This window comes from Sceloporus occidentalis, unplaced genomic scaffold (genome assembly GCF_023333645.1).
Source record: "Sceloporus occidentalis isolate IW3139 unplaced genomic scaffold, rSceOcc1.0.p SCAF_121, whole genome shotgun sequence".
In the NCBI taxonomy this organism is placed as follows: Eukaryota; Metazoa; Chordata; class Lepidosauria; order Squamata; family Phrynosomatidae; genus Sceloporus; species Sceloporus occidentalis.
This window is the reverse complement of record NW_028317101.1, coordinates 2,381,017-2,399,534: the sequence shown is the minus strand read 5'-3', so window position 1 is coordinate 2,399,534 and position 18,518 is coordinate 2,381,017.

Sequence of the window (18,518 nt, the reverse complement as noted above, 5' to 3'; positions counted from 1 at the left end):
TCCTGGTGCCTAGGTTTTGTCAGCCTCTTACATCCAGAAAAAATTGTGGATGTAAGAGGCTGTCACCACACGGGGGCGCTGCTGCTGTCTGCCCAGGAGTCTGACAGACAGCACAGCCACACAGAGCCCGCCCCCGAGCCTGAGATCACTCCCACGGAGTGATCCTGTAGGCTGAAAACACGGTTGCTGGAAAACCAGCAATCGTGTTTTTCAGCTGCCACAGGCAGCTTCAGGTAAGGGGGTTGTGTGTTGATTGGGCCCCCACACCCCCCTGCTGCCTGATCGCTCCATGAGAGCGACAGTGCAGCGTTAACCCCTTCAATGCCGCGATCGGGGCATTTAGGGGTTAATTCCCATTTTGTACGGGACTCTGCTGCTGGTGGTCTGCCTGGAAGCCCAGGCAGACCAGCAACAGCAAAAACGAGCCCCCACAAGCCCTTTGATGATTCCTGTAGGCATGGAAGCCTACAGTCGTCATCAAAGAGACTCCCCCCTGCAATGGCTGGTCTATAGACCGGCAATTGAGTCCCAGCTGCCAGAGGCAGCTTCAGGGACAGGGGAGAGGGTTCTTTGGTCTCCCCATGAGTGTGGAGACCAGCCCCAACACCCCCCGCTGCCTGATCGCTCCATGAGAGCGACAGTGCAGCGTTAACCCCTTCAATGCCACAATTGTGTATGACACATTCGTGGCATTCCAGGGGTTAACATTTGTCCCCACAAGCTTGTGGGGACTAAATATCAGTCAATGCTGTGCTCCAATGGAACATCAGCATCAAAAGAGTTAAAAAAAAACAACAGCACTGACCTGAAAGTCCAGGGTGCTTCCAGGTCAAACGCTGTGATTTTAGTAAGTGGGCTATGATGATCAGATCACTCCTGACCAACTGTTAGTTTAAAAAAATCCTGGCTCCTAACTTTTTTACCTGGCGCCTAGATTCACAACAAATTTGTCAAGCCCTGTTTTAATCCGGTTAGAAGGAGATCTTTGATCTCCCCAACCGAGCCTGCTCCTCTAGAAGTGGACATTATAATCCATCTCTGGAGGAATGCACAACCAATGCCGGCCTGGTGGCACCCCCCTGATGAGTGGCACCCAAGGCGGACCGACCCCCATGCCCTCCTCCCAGGTATGACTAGGATTGATACCTGCATTTTTCAATCCTCATTTGGATTTAAAGGGTGATAATTGGAACAGCCTAACAGCAGAAGGGGAAGAGGTTAATACACTAAGACAATTTAAAGATGCATTAGATAGGCATAAATCTATCTTGGGTCTGACAATATCATGGGCTGATAAAGGTTTACATTTTTTCAGCAGGAAAAACAGAAAGACTAGACAGGCCAAATGGTTCTTAGGTGCCATCAAATTCCACGTTTCTATCATAATTGGTGGTAGTGCATAAGCAATAAAGGTATGTATGTAAATTGGTAATTGCATCTATGAATATCAATATCATTGTTGCATATTTGCCATTGTGCCTATCAAGTGCTTGCAATATCTTTACAAATAACCTTTTTTGTTGGAGTCCGTTTAGTCATTCTATACAATGCATCGACACAAGTTATTGAAATATATGCAGATAATATATTTCTCCTGTAGAGACAGGTAAAGAATAGCTGTAGAAAGAGAGAGGGAGAGCGAAAAGGAGATAAGGCTTTCTCGGCAGTATGGAGTAATGTGCTCTAACCACTAATCACTGGGCGATAATCTTGCCAAATTCAATAAACCAAGAGCATGGGTGGCTGCTGGTGTGCGCAACTAAACTCAGAGGAACTCTTTTGGCTTTGCCTGTTTACAAATCTCTGCAAAAGTCAGCGCACTCAGCAGACCTGTGAGCAAATTCGCAAATGCTCATAATCAGTGAAAACACCCAGTGGACTTTAGTGATGCACCAATGCTTCCTTTGGTGAATCACTTAACATCCTTGGCTGTGCATTGGTGTATATCAGTTAGTCACAGACAGCTTCACCTTCCAGTAGAACAGTGGTTCTCAACCTTCCTAATGCCGCGACCCTTTAATATAGTTCCTCATGTTGTGGTGACCCCCAACCATAAAAATGTTTTCGTTGCTACTTCATAACAGATATATTTTTTGCAGTAGTTGATGATTTTACAGTACATGATTTTACATTTACCCAGTAATTATAATTTATAAAGTGTCGTTTTGCCTCCAATACTGCTGCTTTCAACACAGCAGCTGCTTTCTACACAGTAGCTGCTCTCTACACGTGTGTGACTGGTCCGCATAAGTACATTATGGCGCCAACCCTGTCACATACACCTGTATTTGTACAGGGTGTATGTGATGGGGTTGTCACGATGATGTCATCACGCCGGGTACTCGTATGTGGGCGTATCTGCATGTGGGCGGACCCGCATGGAGACGGATAGAGGAGCGGTGTGTCGGTTCCTTAGACCATCGGAAATATGTGTTTTCCGATGGTCTTAGGCGACCCCTGGGAAAGGGTCGTTCGACCACAGATTGAGAACCGCTGCAGTAGAACAAAGAGGTGGTGTAGCAGTCAGAAAGTGGAAGGGTCTCTTAAAACCAATAGTGCTACCAAAAATAAATATCCAACAAATTGTCCGACAGCACTCCAAAAATAATGAAAAGTATACATCAAATAAAAATATAAACTCACTTTTATTAAGGTCCTTAGTCTTGCATAGAAAAAAAAATGGCAGTACTAATTAATAACTAGTATTAATCCATGCATGAACGAAAGAAGGGGGACATAATCTGATTTATCAAAAGCAGCCTCAATATGAATGCTGAAAAAGCCTACTATATATACATAATATAGACAAATGAATTGGGATACCTGACCATTACATCCACAGGGACTTTTATGACATTGCATTGTAAATACAGAGACATTAATATGTAGTTGATCCCCATTTTCAGCTGTAACACCTTCTACTCTGGGAAGGCTTTCCAAATATTTTGGAGTGTTTCTGTGGGAATTTTTTGCTCATTCAACCAGTAGAGCATTTGTGAGGTCAGGCACTGATGTTGGACGAGAAGCCTGGCTCACAATCTATGTTCATCCCAAAGGTGTTTGATGGTGTTTAAGTCAGAGCTCTTTGCGGGACAGCCACGTTCTTCCACACTAAACCCATCCAACCGTGTCTTTATGGACCTTGTTTTGTGCACTGGGGCACAGTCATGCTGGAATAGAAAAGGGCCTTCTCCAAACTGTTCCCGCAAAGTTGGAAGCATAGCATTGTCTTGGTATGTCCCCTTCAGCTGCAAAGCTCCATCCTTGAACAGGTTTGGAAGATGAGATGAAATTAGAGAATGGCTAAAATAAGTAAGGCTCTGTTCAACTTCAAGAAAGTAACACTAACTGTAATTGATTACGTTATTAGTATGTCAATAAAAGTATATGGAAAATAACCTTGATACAAACAAGATCCATTTTGAAAAAATGCTTAAAGGATTTAAGATCTGATTAGAATTATAGAAATAATCTCAAGGGGGGTTATAAGAATTGCACCAAAAAGAGCCAGATCTTTGGTTAATATTCTGTCCCCCCACTTATTTTTTAAGTAAAGCAATAAGGGGACAAACATGGCTACATACCACAGGTATGGGCATAGAATTTATAAATGTTGCACATACATTAATAGATCCAGACAATTTGTTTCCACAAACAATGGGAAGTCTTTTGAGGTAAAACTATATATAAAGTGCACCACGTGGCATGCCATATATCTAATCAAGTGTGGCATACAATACATAAAAGAACTCATAAAGGAACATATTACCAACATTATAAATAAAGCTGAGACATCAGCCCTTGGAAAACATTTTTCCACTTGTAATGGAGGTAATTTGGCTTTTTTAATTAGTGATTTTTAAACTGAGAACGAGCAAGCCTCCTGGACTCGCAGTTTGATTTAACAGTGTTTATTTCCGAATACCTACCCTGATAACTATTTTGATTGTTTGTTATTTATAATTGTATCATTTGGAGCACTATGCATATTTCATGTTAATGCATATGATATATTGGGTATCAATCAATATATATAAAAAACACAAAGCAAACTTGGTTATTTTCCATATACTTTTATTGGCATAATATGTCATCAATTTAAACATTGTCACCTTTTCAATACTTATTTACATTGTGCAGATTGAGATAAATAGCTGCTGCAGCTCATCTTTTTTTCTTGTTTCTTGCCACTGGTGGGAGTTGGAAACTGAATAAACTATTATTTATTATAGAAATGCTCTAATCATTTCAGATAGCTTTGCGACATCGATTTTTATAGTTTTTTTTTATTGGTACTACTTATATATATATATATATATACAGTATATACCATTACATAAGTTATGGTGGGTAAAGGTGATGGAAACCCTTACATTGAGGCAAAGGTGATAATTGTTGACCTTATTTGCATGCGCCTACCAAGAATCCCTTGTGGTTGTGGCAGCACCATGAGATTTCTGAGGGAAAAAACAGGTCTTCTGGATTGTCTGGTGTCTGTAGATGAGTGTTTAATAATACTTCTACTAATATATATATATATATATATATATATATATATATATATATATACATATATATATATATATATATATATATATATATATACTTTTCATAAAAGCACATTAATACGTGTGAAACGTATTAAGCTTTTGCCTTCTTCCACTCATGCACTTTATGGATTGATTCTCTGAGTATCATGGTTTTTTTTTACTATAAAGGACTAAGGACCTTAATAAAGAGTTTTATCTGATGTATACTTTTTGTTACCTTTGTTGTGCTGTCAGACAATTTGTTGGATGAATGTGTTGGGATTTGAGATCATACCCTTGATGATCACCCATTGAGAGACTTTTGACTTTTTATAGGAGGACTGGGCTGGCAATTATCTGATACTTTTCTCCCAAAGATAAGCCTCCTTATTCATTGCACGTAGGTAGCATAGAACATGATGGCATATTTGGGACTCAGTTTATTTGACAATAGTGCCAGTATACTGAACCAATTTAATTTAAACTCTTAACTTTTTGTTGCTTGAGGCAATCTAACCTTCTAGGGTAACTTAGTGACTTTGTCAACTTCATCAAAAAATTTGAATAGTGGCACTTGTTTCTTGTAAAAAACATTTCTAGAGCACACAAAAGAGGGGGTACTGTTTTAAATTAACCACTAGGGGGAGGTCACAAGCTTCTGTACAAATGTATGGGTGATTACTTCCTGCGCAAAAAAAATGTTGCATTGTTTTAAAATTAGCAGTGTGACATGTTCTGTACACTTCCTATTTGTACATATGTTTATTTGCCTATTTATGGCCCTGCCCAGATAGGTGATAAACGTAGTTTACAGTACATCTTGGTGCATACGTAGAGGGGATTAATAGGGAAACAAGCATTTGTGTGTGTCAACAAGTACGAAAAAAGTGATGTGATGGAATTCCAGTTGCATAGGGTGCATTAGACTTGCTTCAGAAGGGGAATAGTACATACGTTAAGAAAGACAAAAAAAATACATTACAAGTCTTTCACCCGTTTTTCTTTGTGGGCACACAAAAACACCTACTCAATTACACATCCATGCTCACCCACATAATTACACATCCATGCTCACCCAGAATTATACCTCAATGCTCACACACATACATATATACAAACACATATACGTACATCCCACCTCTGCCCGTCATGGCTTACCTCTCACTGCTCCAGAAGCTTTCTGTCCGACGGCTGGCACACTGTGCGGGCAGCCTCTGTTTCACAGCTGGATCACATGATGTAAAGTGACCGATGCGTTCCTGTCTCCCTGTGCTGGTTAAAAATAGTTCACAAAGGGCCCTTCTGAACAGGACCTCTGCGGTCCAGGTTGGAAGGGCCCTTTCTAAACAATTTTGAACCGGTACAAGTAGACAGGAACAAGTAGACAGGAACAAGGGGTTGCACTGGGCCCCTGTAGTTATCCCACTGTGAACAGCTTAAACATGAGAACTGCTATTGCTAACTGATGCAGAGAATGCATTATGTCCTAATGTGTTCTCTCTGGTTTCTCTTTATGTACCTCTATCATTAATCCTGTCAATTTCATTACAAACTATTTAATTAGGTGGGTATTAGACTTGTGCATTTTTTGATTCTGAAACAAAATCCAGCTCAAGTATAAAACACTTGCAAACGTTTCACCGTCTTTAGTGTATCCTCTCAGTTTGTAGTGGGGGCAGGGAACACCACAAACAATAGTTAAGGCGTATGAAGACACATTGTCATTGAAGTTAGCCCTAAGGAAGTTGCTTCATTCTAAGAAACACATAGGGCTTTGGTAACACTATTCTTGTCATTATTTTTTATTATTTATTGAATACATCCATAGACATCCATTGACAATTGTTTGTAGCGTCTCCTGCCACCGTTTACCAACTGAGAGCATAGACCAAAGACAGTGAAACAATTGAGTTTATCGTTAAAGTGTCAACATATCTGTAACCTGCATGTTTTAGTCGATTTTCCATAAGGTGGATCTCAGTGCACACTTTATTTGTGAGTGTTTTTGAAATAATTTATCACTATTTTTACATGATACAGTGCTGTGCTATGTCCCTTTTCCTGTTTCCTCTATATGTACATCCTAGACATCAAGTCTTGTTATGAATTAGATGTTGATATTCTCTGTATTATTATATACATTGGTATTTTGGTTTATACTTTCCACAACTGGAATTACACAACAATCCCTCCAGTTTGGCTCTGCTTGACATACCAAAATCAATGTTTTTTTTATGATTATTATTAAGTGGTGTTAAATCGAAACATTACTCTATGCAAACAATGAACACAGCAACAAAAGTACAGCTTACAATTGTATCCCTGGAAATTAAGCTCAATTTATTTGAAGACACGCGGAGCAGGAGGAAAGCAGGTTTTTTAATGTTCCACAAACAAGACCTTGCAAAAAACAATTAGGAAGCTTATGGTCTGGGCACACGGACATTCAATATGATTAAATCCTTTCATGTTTCAGGAATGTGCTTATGTCACGTTACCAAAACATACAATTATCTTAATCCCTCTTTTTAACTCATTCAGCGCTCAACTGGTTATTGGTAAAATTGGACCGTGTAGTTCTTGGGTGCTCTTCTATATTACCATTCTGTGAAACATTTAAATTCTTTCACAAGAAATAAAGATTTTCAAGATCAATATTAGTTCTATCTAGTCTGCATGTTCTCCTAACCAGAAAGCCCAGCTCACATTGTTATTTTAGTTCATGCACAGAAAAATGATCTTCCACATTGCAAGTTAATCTAACTTAGAGGGACCCAACAGGTGAATCCCTAGCTGCTTGCTCTCGTGGTCCATAGACAGCTTGTGTCCTGTGAAGTGCTGTCTAGCGCTACTAGAAGTTACAGGTCACCAGCACAAAGTTTCTACAATAGTACTGCCTATATCACTGCTGTAATAAATTCTTAATGTACCACCCAATTTCTCCACACATCACATGGGGGTGCCATAAGTGTGCTTAACTCCTACCCCGTTTCCAATGTTTATCTCCCCATACCAATGCACACGATGTGGAGATGAAGCGACATGAGCTTGGGTGGCTCAGGCCATGTGTTTTAAACTCTTCATGTAGGTTGAAGAAAAGGACAAGCCCAGATGTTTTATTTTTTATATAATATATTATCATATTATACAACACTGTACAGTGGGTAAATAGGACATATTACTTAGTACATTCGTAACAACAAAATATGTGGAGGCCATTGCTCAAATGAGCTTACATATGTTTTTACCAAGAAGGGGATTACATTCATCATCCCTCATTGAGTAGGTAAGTTAATGAATACCTGAGTTACCTTTGCTCTTTGACTCAGTACAACTCAACTTTAAAGCAGCCGAGTTGAGATGGTTGGTGTCGGGTTTGCATCTGCAAACTAGTGATCATAACTCCTACCTTCTACTAACACGTGTATGCAACAGAACTCGAGAAACGGCATAAGTGAAAGAGCCAAACCACACAAAATAAAATTGATTTTAATAAAAGGAAAAAGGCCAGTCCTGGCTGAGGATAGATAGTGCCAGAAGTAGGAAAAAAACTCCTGCTGGTGCCTCGTGTCAATAAGTTCTAGCCACGCTTAGTACATATGTGTAACATTGTTTTTTTGAGACCGTCATTCAAGTTTGGAATGCTTAGTTTACTCTCTATCATACAGGTTATCCACAATCTTTTCCTTCAGAAAGCCTACATAACAAACAGTGTAGAAGACTGTGTATTTGACTTCCTCTTGTCTCTTATCAGCACAGACTGTTCTTTAGTATGATTTATATGATTAATGGACACTTTATTGATAGATGAAGTACAATTGCTAGTCTTTAAATACCAAGTAACTTTGTAAATTCCTTTGTCTTAACACCCTGTGGGTTAAACTAAATATTTGCTGTCAGTTAGCACTTGACACTGTTCTAAGTCTGTGCGCCCTCTGATAGCAGAGGAGTGCAGGTCGCCTGTCCTGTCATAAAATAAGAGAAACAAAAATGTTTAGCTCTAGCCTTGGAGCCTGTATATGCACCCACTTAAACCAGGATCAAGACAAACATCAAATTATGCAGTTTTTGCCTTTTCCTTTAAAATAGATTCATTGTCTGGAAAATCCCTCTTTTGAGATGGATTTTTTTGTATCATGCAGTGGTTGTCTACAATAAATTGCTGGTGCCCAAGAATGGCAGCATTATACAGAAATTGCCACTGCCATAAAATCAACTCTTCTGATGCAGTATAACACTGATATGTCATGGTACTAATTTCAGACTGATGGATAAGGAGGGCTGGATTTATAAATATGGGCAGTACTTTCAGAAGTAGGACCAAGGACATTTTGAAATGTTAGTGTGTCATTTTTTAGTGGATCAACATAAGAAAAGTTTGCTGTGTTAATGGTTTGTCTTGATCACTTCTGGCATTATCCCATAGATGCCCATTCTATGCCTTAATGTTTTTTTTTTATATTCATTTTTCTGTTCTGAGCTGTCGAAGCATTTCTAAAATATGTTTGTGCTTAGAAGTGAGTCTAATGTAAATTAGGTCTTGAGGAAGCAGAAAGTGGTCTAGCGCTTTCGCATTGTGTATTATTTGTGCCTCTTCTAGTTTATAATTATACAATTGAAAAATAGGGTGTCTCCCTGCAACATAATGCACAAGCCATACAATTGAATGAAAAACATAAGAATTATGTATATACAGGAAACAATCTTTTAAGTGTAAACACACAAAATGCCTAACTTTTTCATTCCGTGCACTAGACCTGCTCCTCTGTTCAGGTAGAATTTGTATTTGTAAAGGACTACATTTACAATATTAGGAAACTCTTTTCTAAGTAGCTCGAATCTTTACTCTGGAAGCCTGCCACCCTGGTTTAAGATGACAGAAAGGGAACAGTAACTCAAATAACCACTCGTTACAACCAAGGTACCACTCGTGTCAGCTAGGAACAGAAAACTGAGGCTACAGTTTGCTCAGGCTCACCAAAATTGGACAATGGAAGACTGGAAGAACATTACCTGGACTGACGAGTCTTGATTCCAGTTGCGACATTCAGATGGCAGGGTCAGACTTTGGCATAAATAACATGAAAGCATAGATCCATCCTTCCTTGTATCAACGGTTCAGACTGGTGGTGGTGGTGTAATGGTGTGGGGGGTCACACTTTGGACCCCTTAGTACCAATTGAGCATTGTTTAAATGTGACAGCCTACCTGCTGACCATGTCCATCCCTTTATGACCACAGTGTACCCATCTTCTGATGGCTGCTTCCAGCAGGATAATGCACCATGTCACAAAGCTCACATCATCTCAAACTGGTTTCATGAACATGACAATGAGTTCACTGTACTCCAATGGCCTACACAATCACCAGATCTCAATGCAATAGAGCACCTTTGGGATGTAGTGGAACGGTAGATTCACATCATGGACGTTCAGCCGACAAATCTGCAGCAAATGCATGATGCCATCATGTCCATATGGACCAAAATCTCTGAGGAATGTTTCCAGCACCTTGTAGAAAGTATGCCATGAAGAATGAAGACAGTTCTGAAGGCAAAATGGGGTCCAATCCGTTACTAGCAAGGTGTACCTAATAAAATGGCCAATGAGTATATATATATAGACATTGATCGGTTACAACCAACCAAAACAGTTAATTTTAGTTTCTGTAATTTTGAATATTGGTCCTTGCACAAAATGAGAAACTGATTTTCTTTATGCAAAAAAAAAGTACAGCAATACTTCAAAGTAACATTTCCAAAAACAAATGTGTATTGAATACCCTGCTGTGTAAATGTAAACTCCAACATCTGTTGAGAAGGGCATTTAAGAATTCACTTGCTTTAACAGGAAAATTAGGCTCATTTTTCCTGTCAGTGTTTTAAAGAATTGTTGGGATACATAATATTCACCACATGAATGAATCCCGAGCTCCAGAATCCAGTAATTGATTCAGTTTTAATAAGTAAAGGACTACCCAATCACCCTCCACAGCCCCATTTGTAGTCTTAACAGTGTCAAGGGAAGAGAGGTAGAATGCTTTTGTATTCTTCTCACCATCATCCTAGCCATAGGATATTTAAAATTACATTTCCGCATTGCGTAGATGTCACTTACTACACTTGAATGCTTGCTGAATAAACTCTACCAGAATATAGCCCAATAGCATTTTTCATATTAACATAATATACTTTTTGGCCTTTTAGCTAAGATCAAGTGAGTACCTGTGAGAGAAGAAAAACTTGATCCTCTGGTCTTGCATGCACTATGGTTGAGCGATAAGGACAGCAAAAGCGGTAAGGGAGATGGGTTGCTCTCTTAGCTCCTACCTCCCCTTGAAGGGGAGATAAAACATCTAGCCCTCAGGCTAGTCTTTTGCCAAGCAGGCACTGTAGCCACTTATTCCCTTGGTGCATTAGGCCCCAGAAGATGAAGACGATCCACTGTGGGCTTGCTATGGAACAGAATCGCCCTTGTGTGTCCAACGTTTGGACAGTGAAGCGTGCCTCTTTCAGTTCTAAAATCTGAAAAAAATGGGTGTATGTAACTTTAAGCCAATTTCTGTTGTGCTATACTGCATGATTTTTCTTAATTTCAGGTAAAGTTTATGTTTTTCTTTTTTTTTCTTTGTTTTTTATCAAAGCTGCAAGCACAAGATGTACACGGCAGGCACAAGATGTAAAATTTAAATACTTATTCTTGCTTTAGTTGCTACTATCTCCAAACTATCAAACTAATTGCTTACATGAAATATCAAATAAAATCAAATGACTGCCCCTTTAATCAAGATGCACTTGTCAATGGGTATATCTTGGTAAAATATTCAGTAGATAAGGAGAACAAACAACGTTTTCATAAGTGACTAACTTGGTCTAAATATACTGGCTGCAGGTCTTAGAAGAAAGGCAGCAAGTTAGGCCAGTCGTGCTGTAGCTGGGACTTGGTATAAGCTTAATAACACACCTCACCTTAGTTTGCATAGGATTAAACACGATGTGGGCAGAGATAATGCTTTAGCCAGATTAGACTGTGTACTTTTGGGTTTTGGGACACAAATAGTTTCTGGATTTTTTTATAAGGACTTTATTTTCCCCTTCAGGTAAATAATGTTTATTTAAAGTATCTACAAAATATTTTAATATGAATTATTTATACCCTTTCGTATTACCTGCTTTTCTGCAAATGTAATCTGATCTACATCAGACAAACACAATGTGCTTAGGCTAATAATGCACAGACACTGATAATCTTTCATCTCTTTATTGAACACATTTATTAAACAATCATATTCTGGTGAAAAAAGTAAGTGAACCCTTGTATTTAATAACTGACCGAACCTCCTTTGGCAGCATTAACCTCAAACAATCACTTCCAGTAACTACAGATCAGATCTGCACAATGTTCAGAGGGAATTTAAGCCCAGCTATTATACTAGGTCTGGGCTCCGATGAAAACTACTAAATCTGTAGTAGATTTAATTTGATGTTTAGGGCATTGTCCTGCTGCATTACACAACTTCTACTGAGCTTTAGCTGGCAGACATTCCCCTCGTTCCCCTCAATGATGACAAGCTGTTCACCATTTTTTTTTTGGTATGCTTTTCCCTTTTTACTCCAGATGTAGTTCTTCCTGAAAAATTTGATCTCAGTTTCATCAGTCACGCAGCAATGATTTTTTTGGAGAAGCAGTGGATTTCTCCATGGTGTCCTGCCATGGACTCCATGTCTGTTCAATGTTTTGTATATGATTATATTCATGAACAGAGATGTTAACCAGTTTCAATGATTTCTTCAAGCCTTTAAGGTACTTTTGGGTTCCTTTTTATCTCATTGTTGTGCCCTCGGCGTCATCTTGGCTCAGCACCCATGTCTAAGGAGAGTAGCAACACTACTAAATCATTGCCATCTAAAAAAAAATTGTGGACTGAATATGTGAACTCTTTGAGATTACTTTGTAACCCTTTCCAGCTTTATGCAAATCAATTTTTGATTGTAGGTCTTCTGAAATCTATTTTTTGTGAGGCATGGTTCACATCAGCAGATGTTTCTTGAGAATAACAAGTTCAAAGTGTGAGTTGTGTCAAAGTAACTCTAAAACACATCTCCAATCCCATCACATCGATTGACTATAGTTACTCTAGGGTTCTTTTTTATCTCATTGAGCGTTCTGCATTGTGCCCTTGGAGTCATTTTGCTGGGCGCCCACTTCTAGGGAGAGTAGCCACAGTACTAAATTGTCTCCATTGATAAACAATTTGTCTAACTGTGGACTGATGAATATGTAAACCCTATGTATAACCATTTCTAGTTGTATGCAAATCAACAAATCTTGATTGTATTTCCAAAATGTACCTTTTGGTATGCATGGTTCACATCAGCAGATGGCACTAGGAAACTCAAAATGTTGGGTTATTATGCCAAAGCAGCTCTAAAACACACCGCTAATCCCGTTTCATTGATTAAACTCCAGGTTTGCTAACTCCTGACTCCAATTAATTTTTGTTGAAGTGATTAGCCTACGGATTTGCATATTTTTTCCAACCCACACTGTAAATGTTTGAATGATATATTCAATATGTACAAGAACAACACAATAATGTGTGTGTTATTGATTAAAAGAGATTGTGCTTGTTCATTATTTTAACTTAGATGAAGATCATATCATATTTTAAGACAAATTTATTAATAAATTCGGGTAATTCCAAAGGGTTTACTTACTTTTTTCTCACCACTGTGTATGCTGTGTGACACCCAGAAACCACATTTGTTTTGTTAGTTTTCGTTCCCTGCCCATTCGGTTTGTCCAAAAATTCGGAGTCATTTTTAATTTGGGAACAAAATTTGTTGCCTGGTGGCCACATTTATTCTCACTCACACTCTCATTCTCATTCACGCTCTCTAATTGTTTCGCTACCTTCTCTGCTAATCACTTTCGCATCTTCTCTCTTCTAGCTTCACTCTTCAATCCTTCAAAATGGCGCCGCTGCGGTGACGTCCTCTCCAATCGGTCAAGAGGACGCCACTGCAAGTGCCGCCATATTTCCCTTAGGTGAACTGAGAGCAATATGGCGGCGCTGCGATGACGTCATTTCCCCAATCCTCCAATCGGAGGAGAGGACGTCACTGCAAGCTCCATCATTTTGCAATGAAAATGCATTAACCCCTTTCCTGTCTCTCAGGTCCAGGAGATAAGTTCAACTGAACACATCTCCTACACCCCAATGTGTAGAAGCCAGTCTGGGGTGCAACAGAATTCTTGACAATTTGTGGGGGACATGCACAAGAGATCTATGCCTACATTGGCATTCTAAAAGTGTTTAAAAAAATACATGGCGTTTTCTGGATTGGGGCAACAAAGGGGCTCTTTGGTCTAGGACTCGCCATAGGTTTGTGAACAGGAGTAATGGGAGGTTCATTGACTTCAGAACACTTTGGATAAATCTACCACAAGGATTTATTTCTCTCCCTCTCTTTTTTTTTTCTTTGTTTCAGGTCAAGAGGATCAGCGCTGGCAGAGGTCCCTGATGGTGGACACCACTGTGGAATTAGTCTGTTTGGGGTATTTTAAATTTGTGCCCCACTAGCTAAAGTTGCTAACTGCAGGACTCACTATGTGCTAGATACCTGGTGAGCAACAAGCAGCGTGTCGACCATGGGGATGTTATGACACTGCTACACCTGTGTCAGTATGCCTCTGTGTGTGTGGGACTGGTAGTTTATGACACCTTAAGTGCCAGAGGTAGCCTATTACCATTCAGTGGTGACTGTGTAATAATAAGCTGGATTCAAATAATTCTCTTATATGTGAAGTTTTGTGTACTGCATGCCTAGGGGATTAATACAGCTGTCCTCACTGATGGGGAAACTCTAATATATTCAAGCTGACGGGACTGGTGTTCCTACACAGTGTTCTCCTTTCTGTTTGCTCATTTGGCTGTAATGACTACTATTATATTTTATTTTAATCTGCTTTCCTGGCCAGTGCTCTTACATTCCAACGATACATTTGCTTTGTGCTCTAATTTTTTAATGGCCACCATTTAAAGCTGCCATTGTCCAAGGATGACAGTATATATATGAGCTGCTTTCACCCACATGCAGGCACCCAAAATATTAATAAGATATTGCTACACATTTAGTGTCAGTGCAAGCTGTTTGCTAGAGAGAAACATGTGACCAGTCCTGCAACTAATGGCTTTTAATATTTAGCAGATAATATTCCACTAAACATCATTCAAATTTTTTCTCAACCATGTCATTAGGGAACGGTAGTGTATCAAAGAAATTGCTTTTACTCCCTTGTAAACTGTGTTCGTGGGCCCCATCTACATGTGACGTGATAAAAACAAACCTTGCACATGCCTGGTAATAAATAGGTACAGAAGCCATTAATACCAAGGTCCACCTTTGCACCAATAAGACTTGGTGGTCCTTAAGACTTGACCCCTGCACCTCAGGGGCCTATATCTTGTCCTGCAACGGAAAACATGGAAAAGTATGTGTGACCCACTGGCACAATTCATAAACCTTCTGTATAGTTTCTGTAAGTCAGAAGCAGCTCCTTTGCAAATGTATATTTTAAAAGAAATCCAGTTTTTACGCAAAATACCACAGACCTAACATTTATGTATGGAATATATAACATATATTATATATTCTAAATATATGATACAATATTGTATAGGTTATAAGGATAGTTTTTTTTTATTACAAACATATACACCGATCAGCCAAAACATTATAACCACTGACAAGTGAAGTGAATAACACTGATAATCTTGTTATAATTGCACTTGTCAGTGGGTGGGATATATTAGGCAATAAGGGAAAATTGCAACTTCAAATTTGATGTGTTAGAAGCAGGAAAACTGGGCGAGCATAAGGATCTGAGTGACTTTGACAAGGGACAACTTCTGATGGCTAGACGACTGGGTCCGAGCATCTGCAAAACTGCAGCTTTTGTGGGGTTTTCCCGATCTGCAGTGGTCAGTATCAAAAGTTGTCCAAGAAAGGAAAAGCAATGAACCAGCAACACGGTCATGGGCGGTCAAGGCTCATTGATCCAGATGGGGGGACGAAGGCTGGTCCGTGTGATCAAATCCAACAGATGAGCTAATGTAGCTCAAATTGCTGAAAAAGTTAATGCTGGTTCTCATTGAAAGGTGTCAGAACACACAGTGCATCGCAGTTTGTTTTGTATGGGGCTGCATAGCTGCAGACAAACCAGGGTGCCCATGCTGACCCCTGTCCACTTCTGAAAGCCCCCAAAATAGGCATGTGAGCATAAGAACTGGACCTCAAAGCTATGGAACAAGGCGACCTGGTCTGATTAATCTATTTACTTTTAAATCACATTGATGTCTGCCTTTACCGGTCAGAGTTGTTTTGGCAGCAAAAGGGGGACCTACACAACCTGCCAAGTAGGCAGGTGGTTATAATGTTATGGCTGATCGCAGGGCCGGCCTTAGGGGTGTGCGACCTGTGCACCCGCACAGGGCGTCTCGGCAGCAGGGGCTCTGTGCGGCTTGCTTAACACTTTTTTATGTGCTGCCACTCGACGCCCCTTTCTCTCCTCCTCCTCTCCCTGGCGCCTCGGCATTGGTGATGGGACGCAGAGAGAGAGAGGTCGAACAAGAAAAAGTTTTTAGCAAACGCTCGTCCCCCTTTGTCTCCTCAGCTCCCTACCGCTGCCCTGACTGCAGTGGTGGGAGCTCGAGGCCTCTGTCGCGGTGCGGCGCTTCATGATGAGCGCCGGAATATGACGTCATATTCCGACGTTCGGCATTGAAGCTGCGCACCGTGGCAGGACAGAGAGACAGGCCTCGCGTTCCCACCACAGGACTTCCCCAGGGTAAGTGAACTGCAAGGGGGGGTGGATAGTAAGAAGGGGGAGATGGGTTGATCGTAAGAAGGGGGGAGAGGGGGTTGCTAGCAAGAAGGGGGTAGATAGTAAGAAGGGGGAGATGGGTAGATAGTAAGAAGGGGAGTGGGGGTTGATAGTAAGAAGGGGGGTAGAGGGGGAGATAGTAAAAGGGGGTAGATAGTGGAAAGGGGAGGAGATTGTGAAAAAGGGGGGTTGTAAGAATCTTGAAAGAGAGTGAGAATGAGTAAGAGAATTAATGAATTAATGTGTGGATAATTTGTGTGAAAGCGTGAGATAATAAATGAATTAATGTCTGTATGAATTGTGTGAATGAGAAAGATAATGAATGAATGAATGTGTGGATGAATTGTATGAATGAGTGAGAGTATAAATTTAATGTGTGGATAAATTGTATGAATCTATACCTCCATACATTATCTATACCTCCATACATTATTTATGTATACCTGCAAATGCAGGGTTTGTAGATCTTATTTAGTTGATCTATACCTGCAGTGCTGCTTCCATGTGTTGTTTATTGATCTATACCTTCAGTGATGAGTTTGTGTGTTAATCTGTTGGAATATACCTGCAATGTTATACACACAAGTGTTGTTTACATGTGTTGTTTATTTGATCTATACCTGAACTACAGGGAGGAAAAGAGAGGCGTGGCTTAGTGAATGAGGGGACAAAAGGAGTCTGGGGAAGAGTACGGGAGAGAACACCTTTCAAAGTCACAGGAGAGTCAGGAGGGAAGACTGCACTAACTCACCCAGTCTTCCCCAATCTGCAGTCAGAGTGGGATTTTTTTTTTTTTGGTGTGGGAGCGGAGGGAGTGATTGCGTGGATGGGGTGCAAATGAAAATAATTGCCTAGGGTCCAATTTTTTCAATATTTAATGGGAAAATGTTTTTGTTACAAAGATTGCACTGTTAGCTGTCTTTTTTCCTATATTTAATGTATTTAAGGTACATTATTGTTACCAGTGTTTCCAGTTATATATTATTGTGCTTGTTTGCACTTGCACATAAATAATCTCTAATTAAAACTAGATTTATTCCCTTTCTTTTTTGTCAAGGGGGGCGCCAGAGAACTAGTCCGCACAGGGCGCCTGAACACCTAAGGCCGGCTCTGGCTGATCGGTGTATACCCCTGGTAGCACTCCCATCCCCCCATAAAACTAAATGTATTTTAATACTTCACCGGATTAATTTATTTTACACAAGATATTCACTCCATCAGAAGGCCCAAACTGGTTATATGTATTTTTAAACAATTCCCTGCTGTGGCAGTAATTGAAAATTTAATAAGGTAGTGTTACTATTCTATAAGGTTTCTATTCTTTATCTTGGGAACAAGTGAATTAAGTGATTTTGGCAATTATCATATGTAGCAAGAATCTTTTATTAGAATCAGGACTACATTTCTGCCCCATACACAGGCATGCCATAAATGCTACACCAAATTTAGCTTACATAAAAAGTATATTCTGTGGGAGCGAAACGTGTTCTGGGTCATGCGCAGAAATAGAGTAATATTTAGTCACTCCAACATGCCCTTTGAGACACTTCAAACAACTGGAGCTCTACCTTTCTATATTAAATTTAGACATGACCATAACTATGCCCTATGTAGAAATGTAGACATGACCATAACTATGCCCTACCTAATCTTAGCAGCCCTTTTCAAACCCAAACTAGTTTCCTGTACATCCCCTGCCGTCCGTTTTCTGAACTTTGGGAGCAGACTTGCTGTGAGTTTACTTTATAACTTGAGATGCTAGAACATTGAGACATAAGTGTTAATTCTTTAGAAAACAATACAGAACACTCCTAAGGAGGTGTGCGTATGTGGATAAATTCTTTATCTCCATCACAGCTTGAGGTCTTCTGCACCTTTTAAAGCAATTACAGATCTTGTCTGACAAGGACTGAACAATGTCAAGAAAAGGATTAGCTGTTCTTTAGATTACACCTGCAGTGTAGCAAGCCAAATCATGATGCCTTGACCCAAAACACTATCCCAATAAATACATACCACATCCCTTGGACTCACCAGCTTACAAATCATGACATATTTTAAATGGCTCAGAGCATGAGGAAAAGGAACAAGACTGAACTTGTAG